We start from the raw sequence: 15738 nt of genomic DNA, 5'->3' as shown, positions 1-15738 counted from the left end.
GAATGTAAGTGAGTTGTTAGAACAGCGACTTGGAGCGACTCAGGGTTTATTGAAGCCTAGAGGATAAATTTCACACGGTTTTAACTCTTATTACGACACTATATTAGATCTTAGTCTAAAATGAAATTTTAAAAGAATCTTCATAATAATTTTCAATCAGAAAAATCGTATCTGAATCAATAACTTAGCAATTTCTAAAATCTAGAGTTTTTAAGACTGACCACAGTCAAGACACAATAATTCAAGATCCGGAATAAAATCTAACCATTTTAATAAAATAATTTTATTTTTGCGTTTAAAAATAATAATATTCAAGTCTAGAAAATTTTTTCTGGAGATAGAAAAATAGTTATGCAATCTTTAATTAATCTTGAATCAAATTAGCAGAACCCGTAGTAAAAAAAAAATCAATTTTTGGGTAGATTTTGATGATGTAATATTTTTCAAAATCATGAATATGTAGAAGATGAATAAATTTTAGCTACTCGCTTTACAAACGACTGAACAGATACACATGTGATTTGAACTTATAGTTTGAAAATCATTAAATAAAAACGAGAATATCTTAGATACTATAGTGAATATTGCCACCAAACGTTAAGTTCTTCACGTAGGCTATAATGTAAGAATCTTTTGAATTTATGTTATCATGACAACAGACAAATAATATTGAATTAAGGTTATAAAGTGCATGGTATATTCTATACTTCTACAAAATGTTCCGTTATTAAAAAATTACTATCCCCAAAATGATTTTATATGCACATTAAATGCAATTTAACAAGTTAAAACAAAAAAAAAAAAATAAATAAATGAAATTGAGCATAGTAAAGAAATACAATCAATTACAATTCTAGAATTAAGTGCATCTGATTTCATTTTTCAACTCTCGTCTGTGTGTACAATGCTATTGGGAAAATTGCTGTTTTTTCCGGTTTTAATGTGCAAAAATAATATTCTTGTTCTCGTATGCTCTATAGTGTTTACATAGATGGATTCGTAAAAAAACTACACGAAAAGAAAATGTCAAGGCTGCTTCACTTTTTTCGGCATATTTGAAATTTTGGATAAGTTTTGAACATTTTTATTGTAAAGGTCCGGTTCAAGCCCGGGACTGAAAATCTTTTTTTTTTTATTTTTCAATTATATTCTATATTTTTTTGCGAGTTTCTAACGCAATTTAAGTATTTCTTTCAATATTAAGAAACCCAAAAGTTCCGAACTTAGAAATGTTCAGATTTTATTTTCTTTCAAAAGTGTCCCTATTTTTTGTGAAAATTCTCTGATCACTCTTAATATCTGTGAATGTTTTAAACTGAACCCTCTAATGCTTTGATTTTTTTTTTAATCTATTCGATTAGCCATATAAAAGATGCATAAAAAAATATTAATTAATTCATAAAAAAAATACTCAAGTGGCTAGTCCTTTAATATTATTGAAATAATATCGAATAGTTTTTCATTTCATTTTCAGAAATAAAGCTAGAAAGAGTAAAAATAGATGTTAACTCTTAATAGTTCATATCAAAAAAATAAATCAATAATGTTTATTGTTTACATACAACAAAAATAAAAAGTGGCTGAAAAAGTTGAAAAATAGAAGAAAAATTTAAAATTGAACGAGTGTTGAGTTGCAAATTTACGAGACGAAGAAATAATAAAAAAAGATAAGTGAAAAGGCATTAATTATTGTTTGAAGAAAGTGCTATCACCACAACCAGGACAAAAGTTCTATAAAATCGCTAGATTTTATCAGATACACACGAAAAAATAGAGAAAAAAGTTTTTCTCATCATCGCGGAAAAGCTCCACAGCTGTATCTCGAGGAAATCAATTTTCAATTTTATTCCTGTGCTATTCTTCTTCTGGTAAGTTTTCTGCATCATAAACTTTCTTATTTTCTGTCTCTTCTCTATATCGTGTGCATCAGATGTATGTGCACAACAAACTTTATCTTTCATCAATGCATTGTCATCAAACAAAATTAATCATTGATAATTTATTGTTTTATTTGATAAAACTGTCATTCGAGTGCTCTTTTATTATATTTTTTGTGAATAAATTCACTTTTACAAGAATCTCTGATCTTGTTTTAAGTTAACTGTATAATTAACTTAATCAGATGACTTGATAAATATTTTTTGAAGGAAGCTGATCTTTGGAATATTTTGGTCTTTAATATAATATTTTTTCGAAATATTTGCTCTCATTGCCGGCATTACAGGAAGATTATCATAAAAATATTACAACAACCCAAATGCTTTGTTATTTAATTTGTTCATTAAGTAACATTGTACATCATCAGAAAGACGACAAAATTTTTGAAATTGTGCAAAGCTGCATGTTTTTATGCCTTTCTAGGTCAGCTGAATTGATTATTTTTCACGTTTCAGCATAATTGAAACATGAAGTTTTTAAAAATATTATATTGAAAAAAAAAAAAAAAATAATAAAATTTGATCTGAAATTGAAATTTTTTTAGCAACAGAGGACTTTTGTGTGGAACTGATGTTTCATAGAATTCAATGAAAATATTTACGCTTAGTTGTTTAAAAAATTTCTAACTTCATATTTAAAAAGCGTGCTAAGCGAGATTCTAGAATAATTTAACGTCACACATTAGTTTTAAAGTAAATAAAAAAAATTGAAGCTTCTTATAATGCTGACAAATTATAATACTTTGAGTGTGCATTAAAATACTTTACATGTGACGTGATTAGTAATATTTTGTAATTGTAATTTCGATTATGTTAAAAAACAATGGGACATGAAATTCTAATAAATAAAATCAATGGCATAAATTATAAACATAAGCGCATAAGACTCATAAAATATTTTAACGCTGTATACATTTTACATTTACTTGTATTCATTCAATTTAAATTTTCATTGAAAGATCTTAAATTTTTAAGATAATTGCAAAGTATTCTAATACTCATCCACGCTATTTTTCTGTCAAATAATGTTTGCTATTTAGACGAGTTGTGCGAACAATATTAATCAAACAATAAATTCCAAACTGCAATCGCAGAGTTATATATATATATATTATAATTTTAGATTTCATTACATCTGCCGTGTAGTCATCACCATCATGAAAACTGAAGTTGCAAAACTTTTTAGACTATGTAGTTGTTCTGGCGCATTTTTTGCTACATTCAAAGAAGTAGCAAAGTTTTGCGGGCATAGGCAGTCAAATCTCTTCAAAACTCATTCTATTAGTTTTATCAAGTAGAAGCAAAACTACATAAAATTTAATGGAACAGAGTTTTAAACAAACAAAAGTTCCATTAACAATCGTGTTAAAGTGTCTTTTAATGTGGGATATATTTACCTTTAATTTTGCATACACAATTCAAAGAGAATAATCACTAAATGTTAGAATCAAGGTGATTTTTATTTTCATTTAAACAACAATTGTGAACATAATTTCGATTAGTTAGATTCGTCAGAGGACGAGGAAAAATAAAAAAAAAAAACAAAGATTTTAGAATTTTTTCGCAATGAAATGATTTAAGTTAACTTGTAAAGTTTCTCAACGGGAATGGATGGCAAGCTAGTGAATGATAAAATTCTCCTATTTTGATGCAACTTGAAAAATTTAAAATTCCATTAATATTCATAATTATGTCGCAATTACTAAATTCTGTTGTCGATATTTTAAAATAGTTTAAAGCAGAGTTGACAGGACTTTAAAGTGGAAGTCCGGACCAGTGTTGCAATCTGCCAGTTTTTCTGCAGAAGACAATTTCTTTATAAAGATTTTATCTGCGGAAGAAAGTTGTCTTCTTGCAGATAAATAAAATTGTCTTTTGGAAGATTGTGTCTTCCGGTAGATTTAATCTTCCGCAGAAAACTGTCTTCCGGTAGACAAAAAAAAGTGTCTACAGGAAGACAGAATCTGCATGTAGATTTAATCTTCCGCAGAAAACTGTCTTCCGGTAGACAAAAAATATTGTCTACAGGAAGACAGAATCTGCATGTAGATTTAATCTTCCGCAGAAAACTGTCTTCCGGTAGACAAAAAATATTGTCTACAGGCAGACAGAATCTGCATGTAGATTTAATCTTCCACAGAAAACTGTCTTCCGATAGACACAAAAATGTGTCTGCAGGAAGACAGAATCTGCATGTAGATTTAATCTTACACAGAAAACTGTCTTCCGATAGACAAAAAAATGTGTCTGCAGGAAGACAGAATCTGCATGTAGATTTAATCTTACACAGAAAACTGTCTTCCGATAGACAAAAAAATATGTCAACATACAGACAGACAATTAAGGGCAATTTTGCAATGCAATTTTTTATACGTTGAGTCATTTGTTTACTTAAAAAATGTGTAGGTAAATTGTGTTTCAAAAATATAAAATAAATTGTGTTTAAAATTGTATAATTACATTTTAAGTGTAAAGAAACAGTTTAAAATAGTGAAGTGATATTAAATCATCACAAATAAAGGTACATAATTATAAGTACATGATTAATTTATGTAAATATGTGAAAATTAGTGAAAAGTGACAAAAAATTTTGTAATTATTTTGTAATTTGTAACAAATATGATTACGTGTGTTTTCATTAGCTTTAATCAGATTAATAAAGCAATTATGGAGTGAATAGATGAGGTAAAATAAGAAATAATTAAACAAATGATCAAAATTTTCGATTTTAGTTCATCCAGGAATATGAGTCAAGTTTGAATTATCGTATGCATCAAAAACATTAATAGTTTATGTTAGGAACATCATTTGCTGTTGTGACTTCGGGAAGTTTACAATAAGTTTAATTTTAATTTAATTTTGCTACAAACTACAAGGAAGCTTAAAATTTAACAAATTTTCGAAAGGTTAAATTGAGATTACATTAATTTGACATCATAGAGAGCTTGGATGTGTTACATTAATCTCAATTCATCATGCTTTTAGCCACTAAGGGATTAAGAAATATTTAAACAAACTTTAATTACAATAATTAATGATTTTTTTTTTAATTCAGGACAAAACGTAAACAATTTTATGTTAAAAATTTAAACTTTTTAAAACCGTTAGAAATTTTGAATTTAAGAAAACCGTTAAAGTACATCTTTCCTAAAAATTCATAAAAATATTTCCTTAACTAAAAAATTGCACTTTTTGAAATCTAAAAATGTGAAAGTTTCTTTCTATTCTATTTTATAGATTAGAAAAATTGAACAAAAATACGTTAGAACTAGTCATCAAATGGACATTGACTTTCGATGTACTGGTTTAAACGTATTTTTGTCTACTTGATATAATATCAATTTATTTTTTTTATTAAACCATTTTTTTACTTTTTAGGAACAATTACGATTCTAACGATGGATAATGTAAAGGTTGGATAAATTTCATCATATAATATAACTTTTATCGAAGAATAGAAATGGCCGAAAAATGGGTCACAAATTTTGAACATGACAGGAAGACAGAAGGACAAACACAAACAGCGCAAGTCAAATAAAAGCATGTAATAATAGAGAAAGTTTAAGGGATGTATTTTTAAAATTTACAAAAGCGATAGTGACTTTTGCAAAGAATATTATATCTATGATGTGGTCAAACAAAAAAAAATAGGCCCAAACAAAATTAGTACCATCACAATTTTCGATGGTTCTCCGTGTAAAAAACGAATGAAAGTGTTAGTGATTTCACAAAAAGTGGCTGTTAAATTTTCGTATGACCGCAACCAACGCATATGGATCGAGACAAAAACACAAAATTTTTATTGTTAATATTAATTAATATTTGCTGAATTAATTATGTATATTGATATGATTTCTGCAAGTTATCAACTAATTAACAGTAAAAAGTAAATTTTATGATTTGAATTCAAGAAGAAATCATTTTTTGTGATAATTTTAAACAATTTTCAAATTTCAAACATAAGTGCTAAAACGGATTTATCGATCCGTTTACGTTGGGTTTTAGCATTCGAGAATTCGTTTTAGCACTTATATTTGAAATTTGAAAATTGTTTAAAATTATCACACAAAGAATGATTTCTGCTTGAATTCAAATCATAAAATTTACTTTTTACTGTTAATTAGTTGATAACTTGCAGAAATCATACCAATATACAGTACACAAAAAAAATTTTTGTTGTTATCATTCAATCATATTCATCATAACATCTTGTTAAGTAAATCAGACGTGATAATTGTTGAAAAAAAAAAATTGATTAAAATTTCATGAGTCTGTATCAACAAATATATTAATAATATCATTAACATATTTTTTCTTTTATTTTCATGTGTTGCTGGTAAAACTATATTCATAGTTTATGGGTAAACTTTTCTGGACTTTTTTTTGTTTGCGTGTGAAAGTGAAAATTGATAAAAATCATTTAATAGTCATTGATTTGCATCCTAAGTGTGTAATTTCATAAAACTCATGCATGTAATTTTTTTACATACTATAATTAAATATTTATTTGTGTACATTTCTATAAAAAAAAATCAATAAAATAATCACAATGCTTTAAATATATCTTTTTCAATTTATTTTTAAGTTTCTTCATTGAATATAAAAAATTTGTTAAAGATTAATTTACGAATTGAATATTTTGGAGCAAATCCTTATTATCTCTCAAAAATAATAGTGCATTCAATGTATCACCAGCCAAGTTATTTCGCAAATGAGTCAAAGTTAAAGCAAAGATGGAGAATGTTCTCTCCACCTTTGTTTGAGCAAAAGGTGCAGCGAGAACAACTTGGATTAAACTATATAAATTTATGTATTTTCTTTCGTGTCTTTTTTTGAACCAGAAATCGATGATTTTAAAATCATCATTGAAAATGTCTTCATCGACTCTTGCACTTAAGTATGCAAAATCATAAAGGGTCTCTTTTAGTTCTTCAACATCAACATCCTGACTAGATGAATTTATGCCAAGGAGTTTATTAAGAACAAGGTTTTCCATTATCATTGATGAAGAAGCTGCTGGTGGTGTAGAGCGAATTGGATGTGCATTTAGGTCCTGCTTTCTCTTGAGAATTTTTAGAATGTTGTTCTGAATGAAAAAAAAAGTATTAAGTGTCAGTAAAATTATTTGATGATGAAGATTATAACTTACAATTCCACGGGTCAATAATTCGTGATTAAATGTTGAACTATCGGGTTTCCAATGTATCCGGGGGTCGATGACTAAATTTGCCACTATTGCGTCACTATTTAAGAATTTTGGAGCTTGAAGTTCAATCTGTTTCAATAAATCAGTTTTCATCTTGTGTTTACCCTCTACAACGCAAGACAATTTTGATTGCAGCTTGAGAAAAGCAATATAAAAATCGCCTAAAAAATATAAACTTATAACAAAAATATTTTAACATTTAATAATATTAGCTTACCACATGTAATTGAACTTTTCTGGAAAGTTTTCATCGCGTCGAAAACAGGACGAAATGATGTAATAAATTCATCAATAAAAATCCACATTTCTGACCGAATTTTAAAATGTGGATTTGAAATTAGTTTAATTTTTTCTTTGTGGATGAAAATACTGTTGACCATTTCATAGCTGGAGCACCACCGCGTGCTACAATCTAATTTGAATTTTGGTGAGTAATCTTTGAAGATGTGTCGATGTTCTGCACTGACTGATGACTTAATAAAACTCCTGATTTCACTAAGCTGGCGATCGAATTTTTTGGAAACTTTATTGCTCCATAATTGAGTCGAATGAGCTCCACAGTGAGTTATAGAGCATAAATGTCCTAAATTGTGTAGTTGACAGTTGAATTTCTCATTCTGATTTTCCATTGCGTCATCGTCGACAATGTCGGACCTTTCACATTCGGTTTCTCCATCATCGTTTTCATATTCGTTCGTGTCTGCATTGTCTGTAGTCTGTACATTTTCAACAATTTCATTGAAAGTTCTTCGTCATCTAAATTAAGAAAATAGAAAAAAATAAACGAATTTGTCAAGTATTTATAATTATATAATATTTACCTTCGTCTATTATATAGCTTAAAATATGAGTTTGCTTTTGAGCCTCCTTTAATAACTCTGAAGCTTTCAACATATTTTTGCCACCATCAGTGCAAGAGCTATAAATATCATTTACGTCTTTTCCAATTTTACTTAACAATGCTTTGATTTGGGATGCCAAAACTACGCCATATTGTCTGTCGTTTTGTGTCAAGACACCTATAGCTCTCTCGATAATTCGATTTTCTTTCATGTATCGTACACTCACTGAAAACACGTTCCGACCGTTTCTAGAGGCTGAGTCGAACATTATGCTAGGAAGAGTTTCCTTCATTTCCTCAGCTAAAACTTGAAACACTTTTTCATTTGCGATTTTGATGTAATTTTTTAGCACGGCACGGTTTAATGTTATTTTGAATTCTTTAAATGCTGCTGCTATCATGGAAATTTTTCCAAAGTTGTCAGCTGACTTGAGTGATAGATTTTGTTCTAAGAACATAATTACAACTTCCCGAATTGCCTAAAAAACAATAAAATTAAGATTCAGTATTAGAAATAAATATAATTTACATATTTTATAATACTTTACCTGATTGACGTCAATAGTGTATTTCACTCTTTTCATTAGCTGTATGGGTTCTTCGGTATTTTCAGAAGGATTTCTTCGTCCTTTCTTTTGAAGTTTCAAAGATTCAGCAATTTCAGCATGCCCATATATTAGATGATCTTTGCAATTTGATATGTTGCCGGTAATGTATTTATCATTAGAACATAAAGTACATTTCCATGTATTCTTTGATGTACGATCAAAATAACATTTGATATTATTATTCACTTCGTTTGCCATTTTGTTTTTTTCACAATATCTTCTCGTTTACCACTTTTTATTAACAATGAGGCAAAAATTGTTGAAATTTTTCCTTTTATACAATTTTTTTGGCGCCAAAATACTAATCCATGCGAAAATTTTTTAAAATAACAAATTCACGTTTGATTTTAAAGTTTACTAGATTAAAAGTATTATTAATCAACTTAATTATATAAATATATCTTAAAAGGTTAAAAATAGTTAAAAGTTTTGCATATTTTGTTAAAAATTTAAATTTTTTTGCTTGCGTTATTGACAAAGGATTATTATTTTTTTTTTTTCAAATAATGAAATATTCATACATCGTAGACAACTCTGACTTGAAGCATTAGCTCCGTACCACCAAGTTGCTGGTGTTGTAGCTCAAAACTGTAGTAAAATGTTTTAATTAAGTTTTTTATTTTTTTATTTTTAGAAGACTACATTTTGAAATTTTTTCGACCGTTAATTTTCAAAAACTAAAATGACAGTTATTTTTTTAACACAATATCAAGCTCATTTACAAAAGCGTGCGATCAAAGGCACGACTTAACCCAGGGTAAACGGAAAGTGTTCTGCTTTTAGCACTTATGTTTGAATTTTGAAAAATCGCTAGAAATTATCACAAAAAATTGATTTTTTCTTTAGTTTAAAACATTCAATTAAATTTTTACGGTTACTTAGTTGATAACTTGCAGAAATAATGCCAATATACTAGATTAATTCAGCAAATATCAATTAAAATTTACATCAAAAATTTTATATTTCTATCGTTATTTTTTTATTCAAATTTCCGGTGCTAAAAACCGTAAAAATTCTTGCAAAACCTTACAAAATTAACTGTCAGTTTTTCTATTCGTTTACCCTCGGACTTAATTAACATTTTTTTACTATTTATGTTTTTAGGTACTTTGAAGTTTTTAATATGCTGTTGAAATTTTAAGACAGAAATTTTAAATATATTTTAATTTTAAATTTATCAAACTTTCTTTTATTGATTAATTTGTTTTTGTTCAGTTTACATTAAAGAGTATGGATTTATTACAATTTAAAGCATTAAATTATAAATTTTCGTTTGACCGCATATTTGAATATTGACCTAAATTTAATATAAATTTCGAATTTTGAAAAGGCGTTAATTTAATAAATTGATTAATCCCATTGTAAAATAGATCAATAATTAAAAAATATGATATGTAAACTAAAGATAGTTGCAAAAAGTAATATAATCAAATAATGTCTTTTTTCGAAAATGAAGCTTCAAATTTTTGAAAATCGTTGTAATCTGGACTATATCCACTGTTTCAGTTCAAGTTGATACCCTATTTAAAAGCTTTTATGAACCATTAAGTTGGTTACTGTAATTAAACAACTTGATAGATTTAGCATTACTTCTGCAGGTTCTGCCTGGGAAAATAAAATTAACTTTTTTTTTTTAATTAATGAAAGTTGCGATGTCAAAATTTAATTGTTTAATTTGAATTTCTCATTTTATTGTATATCAAATAAATTAAAATTTTTTGTCACTAAATTGAACATGTTCTGTATTTTGAAAGTCCATTTTCATAAAAAAAAATCGTTTCGATTGCGTTACACAATGATTGCTCGCAAGACCAATAAACATTTCACGCAGCTTTTTCTGATAGGCCCCAAAAAGTCCAGGATTATCATTCAGTTTCATAATCCCTTCACTCAGGTAATCCAAAGCTGTTCAGATTTCAACCAGTTTAACCACCAATTAAAAGCGTTAAAATTTAAATGATTGATATTACTGCATTGCCTGGTTGTATCATTCCCTTTTCACCTCCTCCTCCATTATTTTCACTTGCACTTCTACAATCGCTGATAATCACTCATTGATTGAGATTGTTGGTTCATCATTAAATACTGCTGCTGCTGATGATTAGAATGGTTTGATTGTTGATTATGAAGTAAATCAGGACAATAATTTTAATTAGACTGCTGCTGTTGATTTGAATAAATTGGAAAATTAGGACGCTGTTGTTAGCATGAGATTGTTGTTGTTGAATAAACGGTTGTAAGTCTTGATGATTTGCTTGATAATTCCAATCACCGTCTTAATAGGCGTTATATGCATCAAAAGCGTTTGCTTGAGAATAAAGTGGATCCATAAATTACCAAGTAGAACAGAAAAGGAAAGAAATTAGAATCTAATCTTCCAGAACCCCGAGCGACAGATACAAATAAATTAACATCAATGCACTAAAATATATGAACAAGATTAAAAAATTAATACTAAAATTTACAAAATAAAAAAAAATTAATTACCTGAAATTGAGGATTATTTTCCAAACATTCAATAGAAGTCTAAAAGATGACAAAAAGAAGAAAATAAAGATCCAGAATTAATAAAAGTTGTCTACTATTTTAAATGTTCCCAAAATCTAAAAACTTTATCTGTTTATAATAAATTTTACTTACCCAATTTAAAAATGGCTTTTACAGCCACTAATGAAGCAATATTAGTATCACTATAAAGCTTTCTATACACTTTTTACACGATTTATTTTATATTTTTGAAACACAATTTACCTACACATTTTTTAAGTAAACAAATGACTCAACGTATAAAAAATTGCATTACAAAATTGCCCTTAATTGTCTGTCTGCCTGTAGACAATATTTTTTGTCTACCGGAAGACAGTTTTCTGTGGAAGATTAAATCTACATGCAGATTCTGTCTTCCTGCAGACACATTTTTGTGTCTATCGGAAGACAGTTTTCTGCGGAAGATTAAATCTACATGCAGATTCTGTCTTCCTGTAGACACTTTTTTTGTCTACCGGAAGACAGTTTTCTGCGGAAGATTAAATCTACATGCAGATTCTGTCTTCCTGTAGACACTTTTTTTGTCTACCGGAAGACAGTTTTCTGCGGAAGATTAAATCTACATGCAGATTCTGTCTTCCTGTAGACAATATTTTTTGTCTACCGGAAGACAGTTTTCTGCGGAAGATTAAATCTACCGGAAGACACAATCTTCCAAAAGATAATTTTATTTATCTGCAAGAAGACAACTTTCTTCCGCAGATAAAATCTTTTAAAAGACAAATTCTGTGGAAGAATCTGCTGTCTTTGTCTTCGGCAGACATCTTCCATTGCAACACTGGTCCGGACTTTGAAAAAAAAGTGGAGTCCGGAGTTTAGAAAAGTCCGGACTTTGGGACTTTGGGAGTCCGTAAAGTCCCATACAAATTTTTTTTTTTTTTATTAAAAAGTATTTTAATATTTTTTTTCGGTTACACTGCGTAACCCGAGTTGAAAAAGTGAATTTTTTGACATTTTTTTCGGTTACACTGCGTAACCCGAGTTGAAAAAGTGAATTTTTTGACATTTTTTGGGTTACACTGTGTAACAAAGTCCAAAAAACCACTATTTCAAGTCATGTTACGCAGTGTAATCGAAAAAAATGTCCAAAAATTCACTTTTTCAACTCGGGTTACGCAGTGTAATCGAAAAAAATGTCCAAAAATTCACTTTTTCAACTCGGGTTACGCAGTGTAATAAAAAAAAAAGTATTAAAATACTTTTTAATAAAAAAAAAATTTGTATGGGACTTTACGGAGTTCCAAAGTCCCAAAAGTCCGGATTTTCATAGTCCGGACTTAAATGGAGTCCGGACTTTTGGGACTTTTAAAGTCCGGAATCCAAAGTCCTGCCAACTCTGGTTTAAAGTAAATGATTTGAAACAAAAGTACAACGGTAAACAAAAAATATTTGCAGGTAAAAGCAAATTTTCAAAGGAAATTACTAAGATTTTTATTCAAAAGAAGTGAAAATCTAACTAACATTCAGGACGACTATTCTTTAGAAAATATTCAATATCCGTTAATAAGTATGAATAAATGAAATTTCGTTTTAAAAACTCAAAAACCTTATGAAATAAGAAATCATTATCGTCAATCTGGATGTGCATACTTGAAAGGAATGAAAAAATCACAAGAACAAAAAACAGCAAAAAAATTGGGTTGAGTTGTACTGTGATCTGTGTCTATTTTTGGGGAATGTAAAATATTACGATGTAAAAGAAAATTATTTCAAGTATGAAAAAATCTCATCGCGATGGTTCCATTCAAGAGATGAATGTAAAGAACTCTTGTTATTAAAAAACAAAAGTATAAGGAAAGGGTTGTTGATTACGTATGTATATACTATGTATTCATATTTCTTATTCATTCTTGGGGTCGTTAAACTCAAGCTATGCTCATGCAACCTTAATGCACTGCCACTTGATTTTAAACTCAAATTTTCATATTTTTTTCTTCTTTATTTTAACGAACGAAAAAATGCACTCCAAGCATTTTTTCTATGAAAGAACCTCTCAAGTACTTATATATATTCACATATTTGCTCAAGTGATATGCGTTCTTGCGTCATTTGTACACACATACGCAAATTTTTTCTATTCAGTGCGTTATTTAAAATTGCACAAACATATATACACGTACATATTTTATGATGAAGAGGCCATTTAAATGATATGAGAGTTGAAAAGAACGCATAGAGGATTGAAAAAATTGTGCAGTTAAAGCTCTTTTCATTAATTTTAACAGCTATAAAGGTGATGAAATTGTGCATTATGGAAAATTTTCATTGGCAGACGTTGACTAATAAGATATGAAGTTTTAATGTAAGGTAACTATTATTCTAGAGTGGATATAGCATAAGATGTAACACTAAGGAACATACTTCTGAATAAGCATCCAAAACGCGCTTTAATCCTTCATTCCCAAATAAATTTCATCAACTTTTTTTATATATTTCATATGTACAAATATCAAAGAACATTAACAATTGAGATTTGTATGGTAAGATATGGAAGAGGGAAAGAGTAGAAAGAGATGAAGTGATGCAAAGAATGCATTATTGCGTGCCTTTCAATGAATTCAGTGAAGCGAAATGAAGAAGAAAGCACTTGGACTGGAAAAAATTTTTGCATTGAAATTACTCAATGCTTCATCATGTCTCTTGTCATGAGGAATGATGACGATGATGATTTTTATTATTGTTATTAAACGAGAAGCAAAAATAATATAAACATTGAAGCTTCTCTGTTCTTATTTCACAGCCATCATTATTATTAAATTTCTTCTACTGCTTTTACTGCCATGTCTTATGCCTTTTATAAACAAGTATGCATTTTTGTGAGAAAAGAAATGTAATGAAAAATAAACACCCTTAGTTGATGCTTTCTGTTCGTTTTGAACATTCATTTTCATTATGGCACCAGAAAATACAAACTTTTGTTACTTCTTCGTTACGCTTTTTATTGAAGGAAAGCAAATCCTTAAGATGAACATTTCCTTGCTATTTTCCCGCTTAAGCTGCCATTCCTGTTATTTGTCGTGCTTCACGCTATTATACTGTTTCTTTATGAAATATTTTCACTCTATGAATTAAATTTTATTTATATGAATGCAAGAGAAATAACAGAGAAAAAGAAGTGATAAATGAAATTTTATTAAATAAAAATTTTTCATTATTATTCAATGAATTTAATTTAGATTTTATAATTTAAGTGATGAATTTTCATACAAATAGCTGGAGATCATGAGAATTTTCTCGATGTAGATTTTTTTATATTTATTTTAAATATCAATGAACTGAAATTCATACAAAAACAATAATAGCGGATAAGAAGCTCAGGTAATTCAAAATATTCAAAATTAATAATAAATGGTCCACTCACGATTCCTTGATTCCAACTTTTGTAAGACCGAATGTAAAAATTTGCAAATTACAAGTATTGTCGTGACTGATCATATGCAAAAACGGTATAAAATCTAATTGGCCATTGAAATTAAATATTACTTAACTTATTCAAATTAAATGGAACTTTTTATCCAGTGGATTGTGTAAGGAGATGTAGAAAACAAGTTTGACAAGAACAAAATGCATCAAGTGCCAGATTTCAGTCACTACAATATGTACAATCACAGAATGGGAAAGATAGAGGAAAAAAATTAATTGCAAATATTTTTTTTTTTTCTGCAGCTCCTCCAGTAAGTCGATGTCAAACAACAAATACTTTTTTTGCAAACGTTTTCTCTCAGATTGCGTTTTTTTAAAGCTCTGCACAATTCCTGGGAGAGAGACAGGCGAGGGATATAACTTTTAGGGGTTTCAATCCCGCATCCCGGGATCCCGGACGTTTTTCCGGTCCCGCAATCCCGGGATTGGACAAGCTTTAATCTCGGGATTACGGGATTGAAAATTCATTTCATATTAATACAAAAACTTCAAATTTGAAGTTTTAAAAAATCGTTTAGTTCTGGACTAATACAAAAATTAATACAAAAACTTCAAATTTGAAGTTTTAAATTTTAAAAAAATTAAAAATAACACGTTCAAAAATCATGTAGTATGTCACTAAATATGATCTAATAATTTCAGCCACAATTTAAAAAGTTAAATATTAAAACTTTCTTAAAAAATTCTTATTAAATTGTTAATATTTTAAAAGACCAAAAATTAAATATATGTATTTGCATTTAATTTCTAAAAAAATTTGCTAATTCTAAACTTAAAATCTCAAAAATTTAGGAAAATTCATCTTAACGACAATTATAAATTGAAATTTTGGTGATTGTGCTCTCAATGTTGATTTTGCTTCCTTGCTTCTTCCCAGAGAAAATCCCGTAATCCCGAAATTTCTTATCTTCAGAAAATCTAATTTCTAAAAATTTCTAATAAAACAGTTAGTATTCCATTTGTGCTGGAATCTGGCCAAAAACGTGTTATTTTTCTTTAATTATATCAAAAGAATACTTTTTTCATTATCCGGGATTAATTCCGGGATTGAAATCCCTAATAACTATGTTGATAGATATTTTCTGCTTCTTTCTGTTTGATTAACAAAAGTTGACATTTTTTTCATTATCCAATCCCGGGATTGATTCCGGGATTGAAATCCCTAATAACTATGTT

General features: G+C 28.4%; 2 protein-coding genes across 7 annotated transcripts in view; one reads left to right on the top strand and one right to left on the bottom strand.

The window, feature by feature from the left end:
* The window catches only part of LOC139086595 (very long chain fatty acid elongase 7), a 42234-nt gene that overhangs the window by 758 nt on the left and 25738 nt on the right, over positions 1 to 15738 (top strand). For 4 of the 6 annotated variants that reach the window (XM_070635097.1, XM_070635094.1, XM_070635096.1 and 1 more), the window contains exon 2: positions 1475 to 1868. The gene's annotated coding sequence lies outside the window, so the exon portion shown is untranslated. Of the gene's footprint in view, positions 1 to 1455; positions 1869 to 15738 lie in introns of all 6 variants that reach the window. The other 2 variants (XM_070635100.1, XM_070635099.1) reach the window with 2 other exon arrangements.
* Positions 1 to 15738, bottom strand: part of LOC139086594 (uncharacterized) — a 193458-nt gene that overhangs the window by 154181 nt on the left and 23539 nt on the right. The window lies entirely within an intron of this gene.

This window comes from Chironomus tepperi, unplaced genomic scaffold (genome assembly GCF_022539635.2).
Source record: "Chironomus tepperi strain 1889 unplaced genomic scaffold, CSIRO-AGI_Ctep_v1 contig_85, whole genome shotgun sequence".
In the NCBI taxonomy this organism is placed as follows: Eukaryota; Metazoa; Arthropoda; class Insecta; order Diptera; family Chironomidae; genus Chironomus; species Chironomus tepperi.
This window is presented reverse-complemented; position numbering and strand designations above follow the sequence as displayed.